Raw genomic sequence first — 27,304 nt, 5'->3', positions numbered from 1 at the left:
CACACACTTATCTCTTAGAACTGAGCATGTGGAGAGACGTTCGTTCATCTAGCGCAAAGGGAACGGGCTGCAGGTGGAACTTTTACTCTGGTTTCTCAGTCTGTTTCCTGTGCCGTTTTGAATTTCCTGCAGTTTTCACTGTAAAACCGAGTTGGAGGTAGTACCTCCCCGTATATATATAAGGAGTGGATTTTGCAACTGAAAAGAAACATTGTGTTCCCACCAACTAAGTGAAGGACGGCTTTCACACACACTTATCTCTCAGAACTGATCATGTGGAGAGACGTTCGTTCATCTAGCACAAAGGGAACGTGTTGCAGGAGAAACTTTTACTATGGTTTCTCAGTCTGTTTCCTAGTGCCGGTTTGAAGTTCCTGCAGTTTTCACTCTAAAACCGATTTGGAGGTAGTACGTCCCCATATATATGTATGGAGTGGAATTTGCAACTGAATAGAAACTTTGTGTTCCCAACAAGCTAGTTGAAGGACGGCTTTCACACACACTTACCTCTCAGATCTGAGCACGTGGAGAGTCGTTCGTTCATCTAGCACAAACCGAAAGTTTGGAGGAGAAACTTTTCCTCTGAATTCTCAGTGTTTTTCCTACTGCCGTTTTGAAGTTACTGCAGTTTTCACTGTAAAACCGAGTTGGAGCTAGTACCTTCCAATATATATGTATGGAGTGGAGTTTGCAACTGAAAAGAAATTTTTGTTCCCAACAAGCTAGATGAAGTACGGCTTTCACACACTCTTATCTCTCAGAACTGAACATGTGGAGAGACGTTCGTTCATCTAGCACAAAGGGAACGTGTTGCAGGAGAAACATTTACTCTGGTTTCTCAGTCTGTTTCCTACTGCCGTTTTGAAGTTCCTGCAGTTTTCACTGTAAACCAGATTTGGAGCTAGTACCTCCCAATATATATGTATGGATTGGAGTTTGCAACTGAAAAGAAACTTTGTGTTCCCAAAAAGCTAGGTGAAGTACGGCTTTAACACACAATAATCTCCGAGAATTCAGCATGTGGAGAGACGTTCGTTCATCTAGCACAAATGGAACGGGTTGCAGGTGACACTTTTTCTCTGGTTTCTCAGTCTGTATCCTAGTGCCGGTTTGAAGTTCCTGCAGTTATCACTGTAAAACCGAGTTGGAGCTAGTACCTCCCCATAAATATTTATGGAGTGGAGTTTGCAACTGAAAAGAAACTTTGTGTTCTCAACAAGCTAGCTGAAGCAAGGCTTTCACACACATTTATCTGTGAGAATTGACCTTGTGGAGAGACGTTCGTTCATCTAGCACAAAGGGAACGGGTTGCAGGAGAAACTTTTACTGTGGTTTCTCAGTCTGCTTCCTACTGCCGTATTGAAGTTCCTGCAGATTTCACTGTAAAACCGAGTTGGAGCTAGTACCTCCCCATATATATGTATGGAGTGGAGTTTGCAACTGAAAAGAAACTTTGTGTTCCCAAAAAGCTAGGTGAATTACGGCTTTAACACACAATAATCTCCGAGAATTCAGCATGTGGAGAGACGTTCGTTCACCTAGCACAAAGGGAACGGGTTGCAGGAGAAACATTTACTCTGGTTTCTGTGTCTGTTTCCTAGTGCCGGTTTGAATTTCCTGCAGTTTTCACTGTAGAACCGAGTTGGAGCTAGTACCTCCCCATATATATGTATGGAGTAGAATTTGCAACTGGAAGAAACTTTGTGTTCCCAACAAGCTAGGTGAAGGACACCTTTCACACACACTTATCTCTCAGAACTGAGCATGTGGAGAGACGTTCGTTCACCTAGCAACAAGGGAACGGTTTGCAGGAGAAACTTTTACCTTGGCATCTCAGTCTGTTTCTTAGAGCCGGTTTGAAGTTCCTGCAGTTTTCACTGTAAAACCGAGTTTTAGCTATTATCTCCCCATATATATATATGGAGTGGAGATTGCAACTGAAAATAAACATTGTGTTCCCAACAAGCTAAGTGAAGGACCGCTTACACTCACTTATCTCTAAAATCTGAGCATATTGAGAGACGTTCGTTCACCTAGCACCAAGGGAAAGTGTTGCAGAGGAAACAGTTACTCTTGTATCTCAGTCTATTTCCTAGTGCCGTTTTGAATTTCCTGCAGTTTTCACTGTAAAACCGAGTTGGAGCTAGTACCTCCCCTATAAATGTATAGAGTGGAGTTTGCAACTGAAAAGAAAGTTTATGTTCCCAACAAGCTAGGTTAAAGACGGCTTTCAACACAGTTATCTCTCAGAACTGAGCATGTGGAGAGACGTTCGTTCACCTAGCACCAAGGGAAAGGGTTGCAGGAGAAACTTTTACTCTGGTTTCTCAGTCTGTTTCCTAGTTCCGGTTTGCAGTTCCTGCAGTTTCCACTGAAAAACCGAGTTGGTGCTAGTACCTCCCCATATATTTGTGTGGAGTGGAGTTTGCAACTGAAAAGTAACTTTGTGTTCCCAAAATTCTAGGTGAAGGACGGCTTTCACACACAATTCACTCTCAGAACTGAGCATGTGGAGAGACGTTCATTCACCTAGCACCAAGGGAACGGGTTGCAGGAGAAACATTTACTCTGGTTTCTCAGTATGTTTCTTAGTGCCGGTTTGAAGTTCCTGCAGTTTTCACTTTAAAACCAGGTTGGAGTTTGTACCTCCCCATATATATGTATGCAGTGGAGTTTGTAACTGAAAAGAAATTTTGTGCTCGCAACAAGCTAGTTGAAGGACATCTTTCACACACATATCTCTCAGAACTGAGCATGTGAATAGACGTTCGTTCAACTAGCACCAAGGGAAATGTTTGCAGGGGAAATATTTACTCTGGGTTCTCAGTCTCTTTCCTAGTGCCGGTTTGAAGATCCTGCAGTTTTCACTGTAAAACCGAGTTGGAGTAAGAATTCCCCATATATATATATGGAGTGGAGTTTGCAACTGAAAAGAAACTTTGTGTTCCAAACAAGTAAGGTGAATGACGGCTTTCACACACACTTATCTCTCAGAAATGAGCATGTGGAGAGACGTTGGTTCACATAGCACCACGGGAACGGGATGCAGGAAAAACTATTACTCTGGTTTCTCAGTATGTTTCCTAGGGCCGGTGTGAATTCCTGCAGTTTTCACTTTAAAACCAGGATGGAGCTAGTACCTCCACATATATATGTATGGAGTGGAGTTTGCAACTGAAAAGAAACTTTGTGTTCCCAACAAGCTAAATGAAGGACGGCTTTCACACACATATCTCTCAGAACTGAGCATGTGGAAAGACGTTCGTTCAACTAGCACCAAGGGAACGGGTTGCAGGAGAAACTTTTACTCTGGGTTCTCAGTAAATTTCCTACTGCCGGTTTGAAGTTCCTGCAGTTTTCCCTTGAAAAACGAGTTGGATTAAGAACCACCCCCTATATATGTGTGAAGTGGAGTTTTCAACTGAAAAGAATCCTTGTGTTCCCAACAAGCTAGGTGAAGGACGGCTTTCACACACACATATCTCCCAGTACTGAGCATGTGGAGAGACGTTCCTTCATCTAGCACCTAGGGAACGGTTTGCAGGAGAAAATTTTATTCTGGTATCTCAGTCTGTTTCCTAGTGCCTGTTTGAAATTCCTGCAGTTTTCACTGGAAAACCGAGTTCGAGTAAGTACCTCCCCATATATATTTATGGAGTAGAGTTTGAAACGGAAAAGAACTTTGTGTTCCCAACAAGCTAGTTGAAAGATGGCTTTCACACACATATCTCTCAGGACTGAGCATGTGGAGAGACGTTCGTTCATCAAGCCCCAAGGGAACCGGTTACAGGAGAAATTTTTTTCTGGTTTCTGAGTTTGTTTCCTAGTGCCGGTTTGAATTTCCTGCAGTTTTCACTGTAAAACCGAGTTGGAGCTAGTACCTCCCCTTATATATGTATGGAGAGGAATTTGCAACTGGAAAGAAACTTTGTGTTCCCAACAAGCTAGGTGAAGGACAGCTTTCACACACACTTATCTCTCAGAACTGAGCATGTGGAGAGACGTTCGTTCACCTAGCACCAAGGGAACGGGTTGCAGGAGAAAATTTTACTCTGGCATCTCAGACTGTTTCTTAGAGCCGGTTTGAAGACCCTGCAGTTTTCACTGTAAAATCGATTTGGGGCGATTACCTCCCCATATATATGTATGGAGTGGAAATTGCAACTGAAAATATACATTGCGATCCCAACAAGCTAAATGATTTACGGCTTCACACACACTTATCTCTCAGAACTGAGCATGTGCAGAGTCGTTCGTTCACCTAGCACCAAGTGAACGGGTTGTAGGTGAAACATTTTCTCTTGTATCTATGTCTGTTTCCTAATGCCGGATTGAATTTCCTGCAGTTTTCACTATAAAAACGAGTTGGAGCTCGTACCTCACCTATATATGTATGGAGTGGATTTTGCAACTGAAAATAAACTTTATGTTCCCAACAAGCTAGGTGAATGACGGCTTTCACACACACTTATCTCTCAAAACTGAGCATGTGGAGAGACGTTCCTTCATCTAGCACCAAGGGAACTGGTTGCAGGAGAAACTTATACTCTGGTTTCTCAGTCTGTTTCCTAGTGCCGGTTTGAATTTCCTTCCGTTTTCACTGTAAAACGGAGTTGGAGCTAGTACCTCCCCATATATATGTATGGAGTGGAGTTTGCAACTGAAAAGAACCTTTGTGTTCCCAACAAGCTAGGTGAAGGACGGCTTTAACACACACTTATCTCTCAGAACTGAGCATGTGGAGAGACGTTCGTTCACCTAGCACCTAGCGAACGGTTTGCAGTAGAAACTTTTACTCAGGTTTCACAGTCTGTTTCCTAGTTCCGGTTTGAAGTTCCTGTAGTTTTCTCTGTAAAACAGAGTTGGTGATAGTAACTCCCCATATATATGTGTGGATTGGAGTTTGCAACTGAAAAGTAACTTTGTGTTCCCAACATTCTAGGTGAAGGACGGCTTTCACACACAAATATCTCTCAGAACTGAGCATGTGGAGAGACGTCCGTTCACCTAGCACCAAGGGAACGGGTTGCAGGAGAAACTTTTACTCTGGTTTCTCAGTCTGTTTCCTAGTGCCGGTTTGAAGTTCCTGCAGTTTTCACTGTAAAACCGAGTTGGAGTAAGAACCTCCCCATATATATGTATGGAGTGGAGTTTGCAACTGAAAAGAAACTTTGTGTTCCAAACAAGTAAGTTTAATGACGGCTTTCACACACACTTATCTCTCAGAAATGAGCATGTGGAGAGACGTTGGATCACATAGCAACACGGGAACGGGATGCAGGAAAAACAATTACTCTGGTTTCTCAGTATGTTTCCTAGTGCCAGTGTGAATTTCCTGCAATTTTCACTTTAAAACCAGGTTGGAGCTTGTACCTCCCCATATATATGTATGGAGTGGAGTTTGCAACAGAAAAGAAACATTGTGTTCCCAACAAGCTAAATGAAGGGCGGCTTTCACACACATATCTCTCAGAACTGAGCATGTGGAGAGACGTTCGTTCATCTAGCATAAAGGGAACGGGTTGCAGGAGAAACTTTTACTCTGGATTCTCAGTCTATTTCCTAGTGCCGGTTTGAAGTTCCTGCAGTTTTCCCTGGAAAAACGAGTTGGATTATGTACCACGCCATATATATGTATGGAGTGGATTTTGCAACTGAAAAGAATCCTTGTGTTCCCAACAAGATAGGTGAAGGACGGCTTTCAAACACACATATCTCTCAGTACTGAGCATGTGGAGAGACGTTCGTTCATCTAGCACCAAGGGAACGGTTTGCAGGAGAAAATTTAACTCTGGTATCTCAGTCTGTTTCCTAGTGCCGGTTTGAAGTTCCTGCACTTTTCTCTGTAAAACCGAGGTGGAGCAAGTACCTCCACATATATATGTATGGAGTGGATTTTGCAACTGAATAGAAACTTTGTGTTCCCAACAAGGTAGGTGATGGACGGCTTTCAAACACTTATCTCTCAGAACTGTGCATGTGAAGAGTCGTTCATTCAACTAGCACCATGGGAACTGGTTGCAGGAGGAACTTTTACTCTGGGTTCTCAGTCTGTTTCCTAGTGCCTGTTTGAAATTCCTGCAGTTTTCACTGGAAAACCGAGTTCGAGTAAGTACCTCCCCATATATATTTATGGAGTAGAGTTTGAAACGGAAAAGAACTTTGTGTTCATAACAAGCTAGTTGAAGAATGGCTTTCACACACATATCTCTCAGGACTGAGCATGTGGAGAGACGTTCGTTCATCAAGCACAAAGGGAACGGGTTACAGGAGAAATTTTTCTCTGGTTTCTGAGTTTGTTTCCTAGTGCCGGTTTGAATTTCCTGCAGTTTTCAGTGTAAAACAGAAATGGAACATGTACCTCCCCATATATATGTATGGAGTGGGGTTTGCCACTGAAAAGAACTTTGTGTTCCCAACAGGCTAGGTGAAGGACGGATTTCACAGTCACTTATCTCTCAGAACTGAGCATGTGGTGAGACGTTCGTTCACCTAGCATCTAGGGAACGGGCTGCAGGTGAAACTTTTACTCTGGTTTCTCAGTCTGTTTCCTAGTGCCGGTTTGAAGTTCCTGCAGTTTTCACTGTAAAACAGAATTGGAGCTAGTACCTCCCCATATATATGTATGCATTGGAATTTGTACTCTGAAAAGAAAATTTGTGTTCGCATCAAGCTCGTTGAAGGACAGCTTTCACACACATATCTCTCAGAACTGAGCATGTGAAGAGACGGTCGTTCAACTTGCACCAAGGGAACGGGTTGCAGGAGATACATTTACTGTGGTTTCTCAATCTGTTTCCTAGTGCCGGTTTGAAGTTCCTGCATTTTTCACTCTAAAACCGAGTTGGAGCTCGAAAATCCCCATTTATATATATGGAGTGGAGTTTGCAACTGAAAAATATCTTTGTGTTCCCAACAAGCTTGGAAAAGACGGCTTTCACACACAATTATCTCTCAGAACTAAGCTTGTGGAGAGACGTTCGTTCATCTATCACCAAGGGAACGGGTTACAGGAGAAACTATTATTCTGGTTTCTCAGTCTGTTTCCTAGTGCCGGATTTAAGTTCCAGCAGTTTTCACTGTAAAACCGAGTTGGAGCTATTACTTCCCCCTATATATTTATGGAGTGGATTTTGCAACTGAAAAGAAACTTTGTGTCCCCAACAAGCTAGTTGAAGGACGGCTTTCACACACACTTATCTCTCAGAAATGAGCATGTGGAGAGGTGTTCGTTCACCTAGCACCAAGGGAAAGGGTAGCAGGAAAAAATTTTATTCTGGCTTCTCAGACTGTTTCTTAGAGCCGGTTTGAAGATCCTGCAGTTTTCACTGTAAAATCGATTTGGAGCTATTACCTCCCCATATATATGTATGGAGTGGAATATGCAACTGAAAATATACATTGTGTTCCCAACAAGCTAAGCGATGTACGGCTTCACACACAATTATCTCTCAGAACTGAGCATGTGGAGAGTCGTTCGTTCACCTAGCACCAAGGGAACGGGTTACAGGAGAAACTTTTACTCTGGTTTCTCAGTCTGTTTCCTCGTGCCGGTTTGAATTTCCTGCAGTTTTCAATGTAAAATCGAGTTGAAGCGAGAATCTCCCCATATATATGTATGGAGTGGAGTTTGCAACTGAAAATAAGCATTGTATTCCCAACAATCTAGGTTAAGTACGGCTTTCACACATATATCTCTCAGAAATGAGCATGTGGAGAGACGTTCGTTCACCTAGCACCAAGGGAACGGGTTGCACGAGAAACTTTTACTCTGGTTTCTGAGTCTGTTTCCTAGTGCCGGTTTGAAGTTAAGGCAGTTTTCACTGTAAAACCGAGTTGGAGCTAGTACCTCCCCATATATATATATGGTGTGGATTTTGCAAGTGAAAAGAAACTTTGTGTTCCCAACAAGCTAGTTGAAGGACGGCTTTCACACACACTTATCTCTCAGAACTGAGCATGTGGAGAGATGTTCGTTCACCTAGCACCAAGGGAACGGGTTGCAGGAGAAAATTTTACTCTGGCTTCTCAGACTGTTTCTTAGAGCCTGTTTGAAGACCCTGCAGTTTTCACTGTAAAATCGATTTGGGGCGATTACCTCCCCATATATATGTATGGAGTGGAATTTGCAACTGAAAATATACATTGTGATCCCAACAAGCTAAATGATGTACGGCTTCACACACACTTATCTCTCAGAACTGAGCATGTGGAGAGTCGTTCGTTCACCTAGCACCAAGTGAACGGATTGTAGGTGAATCATTTTCTCTTGTATCTATGTCTGTTTCCTAGTGCCGGTTTTAATTTCCTGCAGTTTTCACTATAAAACTGAGTTGGAACTCGTACCTCACCTATATATGTATGGAGTGGATTTTGCAACTGAAAATAAACTTTATGTTCCCAACAAGCTAGGTGAATGACGGCTTTCACACACACTTATCTCTCAAAACTGAGCATGTGGAGAGACGTTCCTTCATCTAGCACCAAGGGAACTGGTTGCAGGAGAAACTTATACTCTGGTTTCTCAGTCTGTTTCCTAGTGCCGGTTTGAATTTCCTTCCGTTTTCACTGTAAAACCGAGTTGGATCTAGTACCTCCCCATATATATGTATGGAGTGGAGTTTGCAACTGAAAAGAACCTTTGTGTTCCCAACAAGCTAGGTGAAGGACGGCTTTAACACACACTTATCTCTCAGAACTGAGCATGTGGAGAGACTTTCGTTCACCTAGCACCTAGCGAACGGTTTGCAGTAGAAACTTTTACTCTGGTTTCACAGTCTGTTTCCTAGTTCCGGTTTGAAATTCCTGCAGTTTTCACTGTAAAACAGAGTTGGTGATAGTACCTCCCCATATATATGTGTCTATTGGAGTTTGCAACAGAAAAGAAACTTTGTGTTCCCAACAAGCTAAATGAAGGACGGCTTTCACACACATATCTCTCAGAACTGAGCATGTGGGGAGACGTTCGTTCAACTAGCACCAAGGGAACGGGTTGCAGGAGAAACTTTTACTCTGGATTCTCAGTCTATTTCCTAGTGCCGGTTTGAAGTTCCTGCAGTTTTCCCTGGAAAAACGAGTTGGATTAAGTACCACCCCATATATATGTATGGATTGGAGTTTGCAACTGAAAAGAATCCTTGTTTTCCCAACAAGCTAGGTGAAGGACGGCTTTCAAACACACATATCTCTCAGTACTGAGCATGTGGAGAGACGTTCGTTCATCTAGCACCAAGGGAACGGTTTGCAGGAGAAAATTTTACTCTGGTATCTCAGTCTGTTTCCTAGTGCCGGTTTGAAGTTCCTGCAGTTTTCTCTGTAAAACCGAGGTGGAGCTAGTACCTCCACATATATATGTATGGAGTGGAGTTTGCAACTGAATAGAAACTTTGTGTACCCAACAAGGTAGGTGAAGAACGGCTTTCACACAATTATCTCTCAGAACTGTGCATGTGAAGAGACGTTCATTCAACTAGCACCATGGGAACTGGTTGCAGGAGGAACTTTTACTCTGGGTTCTCAGTCTGTTTCCTAGTGCCTGTTTGAAATTCCTGCAGTTTTCACTGGAAAACCGAGTTCGAGTAAGTACCTCCCCATATATATTTATGGAGTACAGTTTGAAACGGAAAAGAACTTTGTGTTCATAACAAGCTAGTTGAAGAATGGCTTTCACACACATATCTCTCAGGACTGAGCATGTGGAGAGACGTTCGTTCATCAAGCACAAAGGGAACGGGTTACAGGAGAAATTTTTCTCTGGTTTCTGAGTTTGTTTCCTGGTGCCGGTTTAAAGTTCCTGCAGTTTTCACTGTAAAACAGAATTGGAGCTAGTACCTCCCCATATATATGTATGCATTCGAATTTGTACGCTGAAAAGAAAATTTGTGTTCGCATCAAGCTCGTTGAAGGACAGCTTTCACACACATATCTCTCAGAACTGAGCATGAGAAGAGACATTCGTTCAACTTGCACCAAGGGAACGGGTTGCAGGAGATACATTTACTGTGGTTTCTCAGTCTGTTTCCTAGTGCCGGTTTGAAGTTCCTGCAGTTTTCACTGTAAAACCGAGTTGGAGCTCGAACATCCCCATATATATTTATGGAGTGGAGTTTGCAACAGAAAAATAACTTTGTGTTCCCAACAAGCTTGGAAAAGACGGCTTTCACACACAATTATCTCTCAGAACTAAGCTTGTGGAGAGACGTTCGTTCATCTATCACCAAGGGAACGGGTTACAGGAGAAACTATTATTCTGGTTTCTCAGTCTGTTTCCTAGTGCCGGTTTTAAGTTCCTGCAGTTTTCACTGTAAAACCGAGTTGGAGCTATTACCTCCCCCTATATATGTATGGAGTGGAGATTGCAACTGAAAAGAAACTTTGTGTTCCCAACAAGCTAGGTGAAGGACGGCTTGCACACACATATCTCTCAGTTCTGAGCATGTGGATAGACGTTCATTCAACTAGCACCAATGGAAAGGGTTGCAGGAAGAACTTTTACTCTGGGTTCTCAATCAGTTTCCTAGTGCCGGTTTGAAGTTCCTGCAGTTTTCACTGGAAAACCGATTTGGAGTAAGTACCTCCCCATATATATTTATGCAGTGGAGTTTGAAACGGAAAAGAATTTTGTGTTCCCAAAAAGCTAGGTGAAGGACGGCTTTCACACACATATCTCTCAGAACTGAGCATGTGGAGAGACGTTCGTTCATCTAGCACCAAGGGAACGGGTTACAGGGGAAACTTTTACTCTGGTTTCTGAGTCTGTTTCCTAGTGCCGGTTTGAAGTTAAGGTAGTTTTCACTGTAAAACCGAGTTGGAGCTAGTACCTCCCCATATATATGTATGGAGTGGATTTTGCAACTGAAAATAAGCATTGTATTCCCAACAATCTAGGTTAAGTACGGCTTTCACACATATATCTCTCAGAAATGTGCATGTGGAGAGACGTTCGTTCACCTAGCACCAAGGGAACGGGTTGCAGGAGAAACTTTTACTCTGGTTTCTGAGTCTGTTTCCTAGTGCCGGTTTGAAGTTAAGGCAGTTTTCACTGTAAAACCGAGTTGGAGCTAGTACCTCCCCATATATATATATGGTGTGGATTTTGCAAGTGAAAAGAAACTTTGTGTTCCCAACAAGCTAGTTGAAGGACGGCTTTCACACACACTTATCTCTAAGAACTGAGCATGTGGAGAGATGATCGTTCACCTAGCACCAAGGGAACGGGTTGCAGGAGAAAATTTTACTCTGGCTTCTCACACTGTTTCTTAGAGCCTGTTTGAAGAACCTGCAGTTTTCACTGTAAAATCGATTTGGGGCGATTACCTCCCCATATATATGTATGGAGTGGAATTTGCAACTGAAAATATATATTGTCATCCCAACAAGCTAAATGATGTACTTCTTCACACACACTTATCTCTCAGAACTGAGCATGTGGAGAGTCGTTCGTTCACCTAGCACCAAGTGAACGGATTGTAGGTGAAACATTTTCTCTTGTATCTATGTCTGTTTCCTAGTGCCGGTTTGAATTTCCTGCAGTTTTCACTATAAAACCGAGTTGGAGCTCGTACCTCACCTATATATATATGGAGTGGATTTTGCAACTGAAAATAAACTTTATGTTCCCAACAAGCTAGGTGAATGACGGCTTTCACACACACTTATCTCTCAAAACAGAGCATGTGGAGAGACGTTCCTTCATCTAGCACCAAGGGAACTGGTTGCAGGAGAATCTTATACTCTGGTTTCTCAGTCTGTTTCCTAGTGCCGGTTTGAATTTCCTTCCGTTTTCACTGTAAAACCGAGTTGGAGTTAGTACCTCCCCATATATATGTATGGAGTGGAGTTTGCAACTGAAAAGAACCTTTGTGTTCCCAACAAGCTAGGTGAAGGACGGCTTTAACACACACTTATCTCTCAGAACTGAGCATGTGGAGAGACGTCCGTTCACCTAGCACCAAGGGAACAGGTTGCAGGAGAAACTTTTACTCTGGTTTCTCAGTCTGTTTCCTAGTGCCGGTTTGAAGTTCCTGCAGTTTTCACTGTAAAACCGAGTTGGAGTAAGAACCTCCCCATATATATGTATGGAGTGGAGATTGCAACTGAAAAGAAACTTTGTGTTCCAAACAAGAAAGGTGAATGACGGCTTTCACACACACTTATCTCTCAGAACTGAGCATGTGGAGAGAGGTTGGATCACATAGCATCACGGGAACGGGATGCAGGAAAAAGTATTACTCTGGTTTCTCAGTATGTTTCCTAGTGCCAGTGTGAATTTCCTGCAATTTTCACTTTAAAACCAGGTTGGAGCTAGTACCTCCCCATATATATGTATGGAGCGGAGTTTGCAACAGAAAAGAAACTTTGTGTTCCTAACAAGCTAAATGAAGGACGGCTTTCACACACATATCTCTCAGAACTGAGCATGTGGGAGACGTTCGTTCATCTAGCATAAAGGGAACGGGTTGCAGGAGAAACTTTTACTCTGGTTTCTCAGTCTATTTCCTAGTGCCGGTTTGAAGTTCCTGCAGTTTTCCCTGGAAAAACGAGTTGGATTAAGTACCACCCCATATATATGTATGGAGTGGAGTTTGCAACTGAAAAGAATCCTTGTGTTCCCAACAAGCTAGGTGAAGGACGGCTTTCAAACACACATATCTCTCAGTACTGAGCATGTGGAGAGACGTTCGTTCATCTAGCACCAAGGGAAAGGTTTGCAGGAGAAAATTTTACTCTGGTATCTCAGTCTGTTTCCTAGTGCCGGTTTGAAGTTCCTGCAGTTTTCTCTGTAAAACCGAGGTGGAGCTAGTACCTCCACATATATATGTATGGAGTGGAGTTTGCAACTGAATAGAAACTTTGTGTTCCCAACAAGGTAGGTGAAGGACGGCTTTCACACAATTATCTCTCAGAACTGTGCATGTGAAGAGATGTTCATTCAACTAGCACCATGGGAACTGGTTGCAGGAGGAACTTTTACTCTGGGTTCTCAGTCTGTTTCCTAGTGCCTGTTTGAAATTCCTGCAGTTTTCACTGGAAAACCGAGTTCGAGTTAGTACCTCCCCATATATATTTATGGAGTACAGTTTGAAACGGAAAAGAACTTTGTGTTCATAACAAGCTAGTTGAAGGATGGCTTTCACACACATATCTCTCAGGACTGAGCATGTGGAGAGACGTTCGTTCATCAAGCACAAAGGGAACGGGTTACAGGAGAAATTTTTCTCTGGTTTCTGTGTTTGTTTCCTAGTGCCGGTTTGAATTTCCTGCAGTTTTCACTGTAAAACAGAATTGGAACATGTACCTCCCCATATATATGTATGGAGTGGGGTTTGCCACTGAAAAGAATCTTTGTGTTCCCAACAGGCTAGGTGAAGGACGGATTTCACACTCACTTATCTCTCAGAACTGAGCATGTGGTGAGATGTTCGTTCACCTAGCATCTAGGGAACGGGCTGCAGGTGAAACTTTTACTCTGGTTTCTCAGTCTGTTTCCTAGTGCCGGTTTGAAGTTCCTGCAGTTTTCACTGTAAAACAGAATTGGAGCTAGTACCTCCCCATATATATGTATGCATTGGAATTTGTACGCTGAAAAGAAAATTTGTGTTCGCATCAAGCTCGTTGAAGGACAGCTTTCACACACATATCTCTCAGAACTGAGCATGTGAAGAGACGGTCGTTCAACTTGCACCGAGGGAACGGGTTGCAGGAGATACATTTACTGTGGATTCTCAGTCTGTTTCCTAGTGCCGGATTGAAGTTCCTGCAGTTTTCACTGTAAAACCGAGTTGGAGCTCGAACATCCCCATATATATATATGGAGTGGAGTTTGCAACTGAAAAATAACTTTGTGTTCCCAACAAGCTTGGAAAAGACGGCTTTCACACACAATTATCTCTCAGAACTAAGCTTGTGGAGAGACGTTCTTTCATCTATCACCAAGGGACGGGTTACAGGAGAAACTATTATTCTGGTTTCTCAGTCTGTTTCCTAGTGCCGGTTTTAAGTTCCTGCAGTTTTCACTGTAAAACCGAGTTGGAGCTATTACCTCCCCCTATATATGTATGGAGTGGAGTTTGCAACTGAAAAGAAACTTTGTGTTTCCAACAAGCTAGGTGAAGGACGGCTTTCACACACATATCTCTCAGTACTGAGCATGTGGATAGACGTTCATTCAACTAGCAACAATGGAACGGGTTGCAGGAAGAACTTTTACTCTGGGTTCTAAATCAGTTTCCTAGTGCTGGTTTGAAGTTACTGCAGTTTTCACTGGAAAACCGATTTGGAGTAAGTACCTCCCCATATATATATATGGAGTGGAGTTTGAAACGGAAAAGAATTTTGTGTTCCCAAAAAGCTAGGTGAAGGACGGCTTTCACACACATATCTCTCAGAACTGAGCATGTGGAGAGACGTTCGTTCATCTAGCACCAAGGGATCGGGTTACAGGGAAACTTTTTCTCTGGTTTCTTAGTCTGTTTCCTAGTGCCGGTTTGAAGTTAAGGTAGTTTTCACTGTAAAACCGAGTTGGAGCTAGTACCTCCCCATATATATGTATGGAGTGGATTTTGCAACTGAAAAGAAACTTTGTGTCCCCAACAAGCTAGTTGAAGGACGGCTTTCACACACACTTATCTCTCAGAAATGAGCATGTGGAGAGGTGTTCGTTCACCTAGCACCAAGGGAACGGGTTGCAGGAGAAAATTTTACTCTGGCTTCTCAGACTGTTTCTTAGAGCCGGTTTGAAGACCCTGCAGTTTTCACTGTAAAATCGATTTGGTGCGATTACCTCCCCATATATATGTATGGAGTGGAATTTGCAACTGAAAATATACATTGTGATCCCAACAAGCTAAATGATGTACTTCTTCACACACACTTATCTCTCAGAACTGAGCATGTGGAGAGTCGTTCGTTCACCTAGCACCAAGTGAACGGGTTGTAGGTGAAACATTTTCTCTTGTATCTATGTCTGTTTCCTAGTGCCGGTTTGAATTTCCTGCAGTTTTCACTATAAAACCGAGTTGGAGCTCGTACCTCACCTATATATGTATGGAGTGGATTTTGCAACTGAAAATAAACTTTATGTTTCCAACAAGCTAGGTGAATGACGGCTTTCACACACACTTATCTCTCAAAACTGAGCATGTGGAGAGACGTTCCTTCATCTAGCACCAAGGGAACTGGTTGCAGGAAAAATTTATACTCTTGTTTCTCAGTCTGTTTCCTAGTGCCGGTTTGAATTTCCTTCCGTTTTCACTGTAAAACCGAGTTGGAGTTAGTACCTCCCCATATATATGTATGGAGTGGAGTTTGCAACTGAAAAGAACCTTTGTGTTCCCAACAAGCTAGGTGAAGGACGGCTTTAACACACACTTATCTCTCAGAACTGAGCATGTGGAGAGACGTCCGTTCACCTAGCACCAAGGGAACGGGTTGCAGGAGAAACTTTTACTCTGGTTTCTCAGTCTGTTTCCTAGTGCCGGTTTGAAGTTCCTGCAGTTTTCACTGTAAAACCGAGTTGGAGTAAGAACCTCCCCATATATATGTATGGAGTGGAGATTGCAACTGAAAAGAAACTTTGTGTTCCAAACAAGAAAGGTGAATGACGGCTTTCACACACACTTATCTCTCAGAACTGAGCATGTGGAGAGAGGTTGGATCACATAGCATCACGGGAACGGGACGCAGGAAAAAGTATTACTCTGGTTTCTCAGTATGTTTCCTAGTGCCAGTGTGAATTTCCTGCAATTTTCACTTAAAAACCAGGTTGGAGCTAGTACCTCCCCATATATATGTATGGAGCGGAGTTTGCAACAGAAAAGAAACTTTGTGTTCCTAACAAGCTAAATGAAGGACGGCTTTCACACACATATCTCTCAGAACTGAGCATGTGGGAGACGTTCGTTCATCTAGCATAAAGGGAACGGCTTGCAGGAGAAACTTTTACTCTGGTTTCTCAGTCTATTTCCTAGTGCCGGTTTGAAGTTCCTGCAGTTTTCCCTGGAAAAACGAGTTGGATTAAGTACCACCCCATATATATGTATGGAGTGGAGTTTGCAACTGAAAAGAATCCTTGTGTTCCCAACAAGCTAGGTGAAGGCGGCTTTCAAACACACATATCTCTCAGTACTGAGCATGTGGAGAGACGTTCGTTCATCTAGCACCAAGGGAAAGGTTTGCAGGAGAAAATTTTACTCTGGTATCTCAGTCTGTTTCCTAGTGCCGGTTTGAAGTTCCTGCAGTTTTCTCTGTAAAACCGAGGTGGAGCTAGTACCTCCACATATATATGTATGGAGTGGAGTTTGCAACTGAATAGAAACTTTGTGTTCCCAACAAGGTAGGTGAAGGACGGCTTTCACACAATTATCTCTCAGAACTGTGCATGTGAAGAGATGTTCATTCAACTAGCACCATGGGAACTGGTTGCAGGAGGAACTTTTACTCTGGGTTCTCAGTCTGTTTCCTAGTGCCTGTTTGAAATTCCTGCAGTTTTCACTGGAAAACCGAGTTCGAGTTAGTACCTCCCCATATATATTTATGGAGTACAGTTTGAAACGGAAAAGAACTTTGTGTTCATAACAAGCTAGTTGAAGGATGGCTTTCACACACATATCTCTCAGGACTGAGCATGTGGAGAGACGCTCGTTCATCAAGCACAAAGGGAACGGGTTACAGGAGAAATTTTTCTCTGGTTTCTGTGTTTGTTTCCTAGTGCCGGTTTGAATTTCCTGCAGTTTTCACTGTAAAACAGAATTGGAACATGTACCTCCCCATATATATGTATGGAGTGGGGTTTGCCACTGAAAAGAATCTTTGTGTTCCCAACAGGCTAGGTGAAGGACGGATTTCACACTCACTTATCTCTCAGAACTGAGCATGTGGTGAGATGTTCGTTCACCTAGCATCTAGGGAACGGGCTGCAGGTGAAACTTTTACTCTGGTTTCTCAGTCTGTTTCCTAGTGCCGGTTTGAAGTTCCTGCAGTTTTCACTGTAAAACAGAATTGGAGCTAGTACCTCCCCATATATATGTATGCATTGGAATTTGTACACTGAAAAGAAAATTTGTGTTCGCATCAAGCTCGTTGAAGGACAGCTTTCACACACATATCTCTCAGAACTGAGCATGTGAAGAGACGGTCGTTCAACTTGCACCGAGGGAACGGGTTGCAGGAGATACATTTACTGTGGATTCTCAGTCTGTTTCCTAGTGCCGGATTGAAGTTCCTGCAGTTTTCACTGTAAAACCGAGTTGGAGCTCGAACATCCCCATATATATATATGGAGTGGAGTTTGCAACTGAAAAATAACTTTGTGTTCCCAACAAGCTTGGAAAAGACGGCTTTCACACACAATTATCTCTCAGAACTAAGCTTGTGGAGAGACGTTCTTTCATCTATCACCAAGGGACGGGTTACAGGAGAAACTATTATTCTGGTTTCTCAGTCTGTTTCCTAGTGCCGGTTTTAAGTTCCTGCAGTTTTCACTGTAAAACCGAGTTGGAGCTATTACCTCCCCCTATATATGTATGGAGTGGAGTTTGCAACTGAAAAGAAACTTTGTGTTTCCAACAAGCTAGGTGAAGGACGGCTTTCACACACATATCTCTCAGTACTGAGCATGTGGATAGACGTTCATTCAACTAGCAACAATGGAACGGGTTGCAGGAAGAACTTTTACTCTGGGTTCTAAATCAGTTTCCTAGTGCTGGTTTGAAGTTACTGCAGTTTTCACTGGAAAACCGATTTGGAGTAAGTACCTCCCCATATATATATATGGAGTGGAGTTTGAAACGGAAAAGAATTTTGTGTTCCCAAAAAGCTAGGTGAAGGACGGCTTTCACACACATATCTCTCAGAACTGAGCATGTGGAGAGACGTTCGTTCATCTAGCACCAAGGGATCGGGTTACAGGGAAACTTTTTCTCTGGTTTCTTAGTCTGTTTCCTAGTGCCGGTTTGAAGTTAAGGTAGTTTTCACTGTAAAACCGAGTTGGAGCTAGTACCTCCCCATATATATGTATGGAGTGGATTTTGCAACTGAAAAGAAACTTTGTGTCCCCAACAAGCTAGTTGAAGGACGGCTTTCACACACACTTATCTCTCAGAAATGAGCATGTGGAGAGGTGTTCGTTCACCTAGCACCAAGGGAACGGGTTGCAGGAGAAAATTTTACTCTGGCTTCTCAGACTGTTTCTTAGAGCCGGTTTGAAGACCCTGCAGTTTTCACTGTAAAATCGATTTGGTGCGATTACCTCCCCATATATATGTATGGAGTGGAATTTGCAACTGAAAATATACATTGTGGTCCCAACAAGCTAAATGATGTACTTCTTCACACACACTTATCTCTCAGAACTGAGCATGTGGAGAGTCGTTCGTTCACCTAGCACCAAGTGAACGGGTTGTAGGTGAAACATTTTCTCTTGTATCTATGTCTGTTTCCTAGTGCCGGTTTGAATTTCCTGCAGTTTTCACTATAAAACCGAGTTGGAGCTCGTACCTCACCTATATATGTATGGAGTGGATTTTGCAACTGAAAATAAACTTTATGTTTCCAACAAGCTAGGTGAATGACGGCTTTCACACACACTTATCTCTCAAAACTGAGCATGTGGAGAGACGTTCCTTCATCTAGCACCAAGGGAACTGGTTGCAGGAAAAATTTATACTCTTGTTTCTCAGTCTGTTTCCTAGTGCCGGTTTGAATTTCCTTCCGTTTTCACTGTAAAACCGAGTTGGAGCTTGTACCTACCCATATATATGTATGGAGTGGAGTTTGCAACTGAAAAGAACCTTTGTGTTCCCAACAAGCTAGGTGAAGAACGGCTTTAACACACACTTATCTCTCAGAACTGAGCATGTTGAGAGACGTCCGTTCACCTAGAACCAAGGGAACGGGTTGCAGGAGAATGTTTTACTCTGGTTTCTCAGTCTGTTTCCTAGTGCCGGTTTGAAGTTCCTGCAGTTTTCACTGTAAAACCGAGTTGGAGTAAGAACCTCCCCATATATATGTATGGAGTGGAGTTTGCAACTGAAAAGGAACTTTGTGTTCCAAACATGTAAGATGAATGACGGCTTTCACACACACTTATCTCTCAGAACTGAGCATGTGGAGAGACGTTGGATCACATAGCACCACGGGAACGGGTTGCAGGAAAAACTATTACTCTGGTTTCTCAGTATGTTTCCTAGTGCCAGTGTGAATTTCCTGCAATTTTCACTTAAAAACCAGGTTGGAGCTAGTACCTCCCCATATATATGTATGGAGTGGAGTTTGCAACAGAAAAGAAACTTTGTGTTACCAACAAGCTAAATGAAGGACGGCTTTCACACACATATGTCTCAGAACTGAGCATGTGGATAGTCGTTCATTCAACTAGCACCAATGGAACGGGTTGCAGGAAGAACTTTTACTCTGGGTTCTCAATCAGTTTCCTAGTGCCGGTTTGAAGTTCCTGCAGTTTTCACTGGAAAACCGATTTGGAGTAAGTACCTCCCCATATATATTTATGGAGTGGAGTTTGAAACGGAAAAGAATTTTTTGTTCCCAAAAAGCTAGGTGAAGGACGGCTTTCACACACATATCTCTCAGAACTCAGCATGTGGAGAGACGTTCGTTCATCTAGCACCAAGGGAACGGGTTACAGGAGAAACTTTTACTCTGGTTTCTGAGTCTGTTTCCTAGTGCCGGTTTGAAGTTAAGGTAGTTTTCACTGTAAAACCGAGTTGGAGCTAGTACCTCCCCATATATATGTATGGAGTGGATTTTGCAACTGAAAAGAAACTTTGTGTCCCCAACAAGCTAGTTGAAGGACGGCTTTCACACACACGTTTCTCTCAGAAATGAGCATGTGGAGAGGTGTTTGTTCACCTAGCACCAAGGGAACGGGTTGCAGGAGAAAATTTTACTCTGGCTTCTCAGACTGTTTCTTAGAGCCGGTTTGAAGACCCTGCAGTTTTCACTGTAAAATCGATTTGGGGCGATTACCTCCCCATATATATGTATGGAGTGGAATTTGCAACTGAAAATATACATTGTGATCCCAACAAGCTAAATGATGTACTTCTTCACACACACTTATCTCTCAGAACTGAGCATGTGGAGAGTCGTTCGTTCACCTAGCACCAAGTGAACGGGTTGTAGGTGAAACATTTTCTCTTGTATCTATGTCTGTTTCCTAGTGCCGGTTTGAATTTCCTGCAGTTTTCACTATAAAACCGAGTTGGACCTCGTACCTCACCTATATATGTATGGAGTGGATTTTGCAACTGAAAATAAACTTTATGTTTCCAACAAGCTAGGTGAATGACGGCTTTCACACACACTTATCTCTCAAAACTGAGCATGTGGAGAGACGTTCCTTCATCTAGCACCAAGGGAACTGGTTGCAGGGGAAACTTATACTCTGGTTTCTCAGTCTGTTTCCTAGTGCCGGTTTGAATTTCCTTCCGTTTTCACTGTAAAACCGAGTTGGAGCTAGTACCTCCCCATATATATGTATGGAGTGGAGTTTGCAACTGAAAAGAACCTTTGTGTTCCCAACAAGCTAGGTGAAGGACGGCTTTAACACACACTTATCTCTCAGAACTGAGCATGTGGAGAGACGTTCGTTCACCTATCACCTAGCGAACGGTTTGCAGTAGAAACTTTTACTCTGGTTTCACAGTCTGTTTCCTAGTTCCTGTTTGAAGTTCCTGTAGTTTTCACTGTAAAACAGAGTTGGTGATAGTACCTCCCCATATATATGTGTGGATTGGAGTTTGCAACTGAAAAGTAACTTTGTGTTCCCAACATTCTAAGTGAAGGACGGCTTTCACACACAAATATCTCTCAGAACTGAGCATGTGGAGAGACGTCCGTTCACCTAGCACCAAGGGAAAGGGTTGCAGGAGAAAGTTTTACTCTGGTTTCTCAGTCTGTTTCCTAGTGCCGGTTTGAAGTTCCTGCAGTTTTCACTGTAATACCGAGTTGGAGTAAGAACCTCCCCATATATATGTATGGAGTGGAGTTTGCAACTGAAAAGAAACTTTGTGTTCCAAACAAGTAAGGTGAATGACGGCTTTCACACACACTTATCTCTCAGAACTGAGCATGTGGAGAGACGTTGGATCACATAGCACCACGGGAACGGGATGCAGGAAAAACTATTACTCTGGTTTCTCAGTATGTTTCCTAGTGCCAGTGTGAATTTCCTGCAATTTTCACTTAAAAACCAGGTTGGAGCTAGTACCTCCCCATATATATGTATGGAGTGGAGTTTGCAACAGAAAAGAGACTTTGTGTTCCCAACAAGCTAAATGAAGGACGGCTTTCACACACATATCTCTCAGAACTGAGCATGTGGAGAGACGTTCGTTCAACTAGCACCAAGGGAACGGGTTGCAGGAGAAACTTTTACTCTGGATTCTCAGTCTATTTCCTAGTGCCGGTTTGAAGTTCCTGCAGTTTTCCCTGGAAAAACGAGTTGGATTAAGTACCACCCCATATATATGTATGGAGTGGAGTTTGCAACTGAAAAGAATCCTTGTGTTCCCAACAAGCTAGGTGAAGGACGGCTTTCAAACACACATATCTCTCAGTTCTGAGCATGTGGAGAGACGTTCGTTCATCTAGCACCAAGGAACGGTTTGCAGGAGAAAATTTTACTCTGGTATCTCAGTCTGTTTCCTAGTGCCGGTTTGAAGTTCCTGCAGGTTTCTCTGTAAAACCGAGGTGGATCTAGTACCTCCACATATATATGTATGGAGTGGAGTTTGCAACTGAATAGAAACTTTGTGTTCCCAACAAGGTAGGTGAAGGACGGCTTTCACACAATTATCTCTCAGAACTTTGCATGTGAAGAGACGTTCATTCAACTAGCACCATGGGAACTGGTTGCAGGAGGAACTTTTAGTCTGGGTTCTCAGTCTGTTTCCTAGTGCCTGTTTGAAATTCCTGCAGTTTTCACTGGAAAACCGAGTTCGAGTAAGTACCTCCCCATATATATTTATGGAGTACAGTTTGAAACGGAAAAGAACTTTTTGTTCATAACAAGCTTGTTGAAGGATGGCTTTCAGACACATATCTCTCAGGAATGAGCATGTGGGGAGACGTTCGTTCATCAAGCACAAAGGGAACGGGTTACAGGAGAAATTTGTCTCTGGTTTCTGTGTTTGTTTCCTAGTGCCGGTTTGAATTTCCTGCAGTTTTCACTGTAAAATAGAATTGGAACATGTACCTCCCCATATATATGTATGGAGTGGGGTTTGCCCCTGAAAAGAAACTTTGTGTTCCCAACAGGCTAGGTGAAGAACGGATTTCACACTCACTTATCTCTCAGAACTGAGCATGTGGAGAGACGTTCGTTCACCTAGCATCTAGGGAACGGGCTGCAGGTGAAACTTTTACTCTGGTTTCTCAGTCTGTTTCCTAGTGCCGGTTTGAATTTCCTGCAGTTTTCACTGTAAAACAGAATTGGAGCTAGTACTTCCCCATATATATGTATGCATTGGAATTTGTACGCTGAAAAGAAAATTTGTGTTCGCATCAAGCTCGTTGAAGGACAGCTTTCACACACATATCTCTCAGAACTGAGCATGTGAAGAGACGGTCGTTCAACTTGCACCAAGGGAACGGGTTGCAGGAGATACATTTACTGTGGTTTCTCAGTCTGTTTCCTAGTGCCGGTTTGAAGTTCCTGCAGTTTTCACTGTAAAACCGAGTTGAAGCTCGAACATCCCCATATATATTTATGGAGTGGAGTTTGCACCTGAAAAATAACTTTGTGTTCCCAACAAGCTTGGAAAAGACGGCTTTCACACACAATTATCTCTCAGAACTAAGCTTGTGGAGAGACGTTCGTTCATCTATCACCAAGGGAACGGGTTACAGGAGCAACTATTATTCTGGTTTCTCTGTCTGTTTCCTAGTGCCGGTTTTAAGTTCCTGCAGTTTTCACTGTAAAACCGAGTTGGAGCTATTACCTCCCCGTATATATGTATGGAGTGGAGTTTGCAACTGAAAAGAAACTTTGTGTTCCCAAAAAGCTAGGTGAAGGACGGCTTTCACACACATATCTCTCAGTAGTGAGCATGTGGATAGACGTTCATTCAACTAGCACCAATGGAACGGGTTGCAGGAAGAACTTTTACTCTGGGTTCTCAATCAGTTTCCTAGTGCCGGTTTGAAGTTCCTGCAGTTTTCACTGTAAAAGAGAATTGGAACATGTACCTCCCCATATATATGTATGGAGTGGGGTTTGCCACTGAAAAGAAACTTTGTGTTCCCAACAGGCTAGGTGAAGACGGCTTTCACACACATATCTCTCCGAACTGAGCATGTGGAGAGACGTTCGTTCATCTAGCACCAAGGGATCGGGTTACAGGAGAAACTTTTACTCTGGTTTCTGAGTCTGTTTCCTAGTACCGGTTTGAAGTTAAGGTAGTTTTCACTGTAAAACCGAGTTGGAGCTAGTACCTCCCCATATATATGTATGGAGTGGATTTTGCAACTGAAAAGAAACTTTGTGTCCCCAACAAGCTAGTTGAAGGACGGCTTTCACACACACTTATCTCTCAGAAATGAGCATGTGGAGAGGTGTACGTTCACCTAGCACCAAGGGAATGGGTTGCAGGAAAAAATTTTATTCTGGCTTCTCAGAATGTTTCTTAGAGCCGGTTTGAAGATCCTGCAGGTTTCACTGTAAAATCGATTTGGAGCTATTACCTCCCCATATATATGTATGGAGTGGAATATGCAACTGAATATATACATTGGGTTCCCAACAAGCTAAGTGATGTACGGCTTAACACACAATTATCTCTCAGAACTGAGCATGTGGAGAGTCGTTCGTTCACCTAGCACCAAGGGAACGGGTTACAGGAGAAACTTTTACTCTGGTTTCTCAGTCTGTTTCCTCGTGCCGGTTTGAATTTCCTGCAGTTTTCACTGTAAAACCGAGTTGAAGCGAGAATCTCCCCATATATATGTATGGAGTGGAGTTTGCAACTGAAAATAAGCATTGTATTCCCAACAATCTAGGTTAAGTACGGCTTTCACACATATATCTCTCAGAAATGAGCATGTGGAGAGACGTTCGTTCACCTAGCACCAAGGGAACGGGTTGCAGGAGAAAGTTTTACTCTGGTTTCTGAGTCTGTTTCCTAGTGCCGGTTTGAAGTTAAGGCAGTTTTCACTGTAAAACCGAGTTGGAGCTAGTACCTCCCCATATATATGTATGGAGTGGATTTTGCAACTGAAAAGAAACTTTGTGTCCCCAACAAGCTAGTTGAAGGACGGCTTTCACACACACTTATCTCTCAGAACTGAGCATGTGGAGAGATGTTCGTTCACCTAGCACCAAGGGAACGGGTTGCAGGAGAAAATTTTACTCTGGCTTCTCAGACTGTTTCTTAGAGCCTGTTTGAAGACCCTGCAGTTTTCACTTTAAAATCGATTTGGGGCGATTACCTCCCCATATATATGTATGGAGTGGAATTTGCAACTGAAAATATACATTGTGATCCCAACAAGCTAAATGATGTACGGCTTCACACACACTTATCTCTCAGAACTGAGCATGTGGAGAGTCGTTCGTTCACCTAGCACCAAGTGAACGGGTTGTAGGTGAAACATTTTCTCTTGTATCTATGTCTGTTTCCTAGTGCCGGTTTGAATTTCCTGCAGTTTTCACTATAAAACCGAGTTGGAGCTCGTACCTCACCTATATATGTATGGAGTGGATTTTGCAACTGAAAATAAACTTTATGTTCCCAACAAGCTAGGTGAATGACGGCTTTCACACACACTTATCTCTCAAAACTGAGCATGTGGAGAGACGTTCCTTCATCTAGCACCAAGGGAACTGGTTGCAGGAGAAACTTATACTCTGGTTTCTCAGTCTGTTTCCTAGTGCCGGTTTGAATTTCCTTCCGTTTTCACTGTAAAACCGAGTTGGAGCTAGAACCTCCCCATATATATGTATGGAGTGGAGTTTGCAACTGAAAAGAACCTTTGTGTTCCCAACAAGCTAGGTGAAGGACGGCTTTAACACACACTTATCTCTCAGAACTGAGCATGTGGAGAGACGTTCGTTCACCTACCACCTAGCGAACGGTTTGCAGTAGAAACTTTTACTCTGGTTTCACAGTCTGTTTCCTAGTTCCGGTTTGAAGTTCCTGTAGTTTTCACTGTAAAACAGAGTTGGTGATAGTACCTCCCCATATATATGTGTCAATTGGAGTTTGCAACTGAAAAGTAACTTTGTGTTCCCAACATTCTAGGTGAAGGACGGCTTTCACACACAAATATCTCTCAGAACTGAGCATGTGGAGAGACGTCCGTTCACCTAGCACCAAGGGAACGGGTTGCAGGAGAAACTTTTACTCTGGTTTCTCAGTCTGTTTCCTAGTGCCGGTTTGAAGTTCCTGCAGTTTTCACTGTAAAACCGAGTTGGAGTAAGAACCTCCCCATATATATGTATGGAGTGGAGTTTGCAACTGAAAAGAAACTTTGTGTTCCAAACAAGTAAGGTGAATGACGGCTTTCACACACACATATCTCTCAGAACTGAGCATGTGGAGAGACGTTGGATCACATAGCACCACGGGAACGGGATGCAAGAAAAACTATTACTCTGGTTTCTCATTATGTTTCCTAGTGCCAGTGTGAATTTCCTGCAATTTTCACTTTAAAACCAGGTTGGAGCTAGTACCTCCCCATATATATGTATGGAGTGGAGTTTGCAACAGAAAAGAAACTTTGTGTTCCCAACAAGCTAAATGAAGGACGGCTTTCACACACATATCTCTCAGAACTGAGCATGTGGAGAGACGTTTGTTCAACTAGCACCAAGGGAACGGGTTGCAGGAGAAACTTTTACTCTGGATTCTCAGTCTATTTCCTAGTGCCGGTTTGAAGTTCCTGCAGTTTTCCCTGGAAAAACGAGTTGGATTAAGTACCACGCCATATATATGTATGGAGTGGAGTTTGCAACTGAAAAGAAACATTGTGTTCCCACCAACTAAGTGAAGGACGGCTTTCACACACACTTATCTTTCAGAACTGAGCATGTGGAGTGACGTTCGTTCATCTAGCACAAAGGGAACGTGTTGCAGGGGAAAATTTTACTATGGTTTCTCAGTCTGTTTCCTAGTGCCGGTTTGAAGTTCCTGCAGTTTTCACTGTAAAACCGAGTTGGAGGTAGTACGTCCCCATATATATGTATGGAGTGGAATTTGCAACTGAATAGAAACTTTGTGTTCCCAACAATCTAGGTGAAGGACGGCTTTCACACACACTTACCTCTCAGATCTGAGCACGTGGAGAGTCGTTCGTTCATCTAGCACAAACCGAAAGTTTGGAGGAGAAACTTTTCCTCTGAATTCTCAGTGTTTTTCCTACTGCCGGTTTGAAGTTACTGCAGTTTTCACTGTAAAACCGAGTTGGAGCTAGTACCTTCCAATATATATGTATGGAGTGGAGTTTGCAACTGAAAAGAAATTTTTGTTCCCAACAAGCTAGATGAAGTACGGCTTTCACACACTCTTATCTCTCAGAACTGAACATGTGGAGAGACGTTCGTTCATCTAGCACAAAGGGAACGGGTTGCAGGAGAAACATTTACTCTGGTTTCTCAGTCTGTTTCCTACTGCCGTTTTGAAGTTCCTGCAGTTTTCACTGTAAACCAGATTTGGAGCTAGTACCTCCCAATATATATGTATGGAGTGGAGTTTGCAACTGAAAAGAAACTTTGTGTTCCCAAAAAGCTAGGTGAATTACGGCTTTAACACACAATAATCTCCGAGAATTCAGCATGTGGAGAGACGTTCGTTCATCTAGCACAAATGGAACGGGTTGCAGGTGACACTTTTTCTCTGGTTTCTCAGTCTGTATCCTAGTGCCGGTTTGAAGTTCCTGCAGTTATCACTGTAAAACCGAGTTGGAGCTAGTACCTCCCCATAAATATTTATGGAGTGGAGTTTGCAACTGTAAAGAGACTTTGTGTTCCCACCAACTAGTTGAAGGACGGCTTTCACACTAAAATATCTCTCAGAACTGAGCATGTGTAGAGACGTTCGTTCAACTAGCAAAAGGGAACAGGTTGCAGGAGAAACTTTTACTCTGGTTTCTCAGTCTGTTTCCCTGTGCCGGTTTGAAGTTCCTGCCGTTTTCACTGTAAAACTTAGTTGGAGCTAGTACCTCCCCGTATATATGTATGGAGTGGAGTTTGCAACTGAAAAGAAACTTTGTGTTCTCAACAAGCTAGGTGAAGCACGGCTTTCACACACATTTATCTCTGAGAATTGACCTTGTGGAGAGACGTTCGTTC

Source organism: Camelus bactrianus, chromosome 8 (genome assembly GCF_048773025.1).
Source record: "Camelus bactrianus isolate YW-2024 breed Bactrian camel chromosome 8, ASM4877302v1, whole genome shotgun sequence".
Classification (NCBI taxonomy): domain Eukaryota; kingdom Metazoa; phylum Chordata; class Mammalia; order Artiodactyla; family Camelidae; genus Camelus; species Camelus bactrianus.
This window is presented reverse-complemented; position numbering follows the sequence as displayed.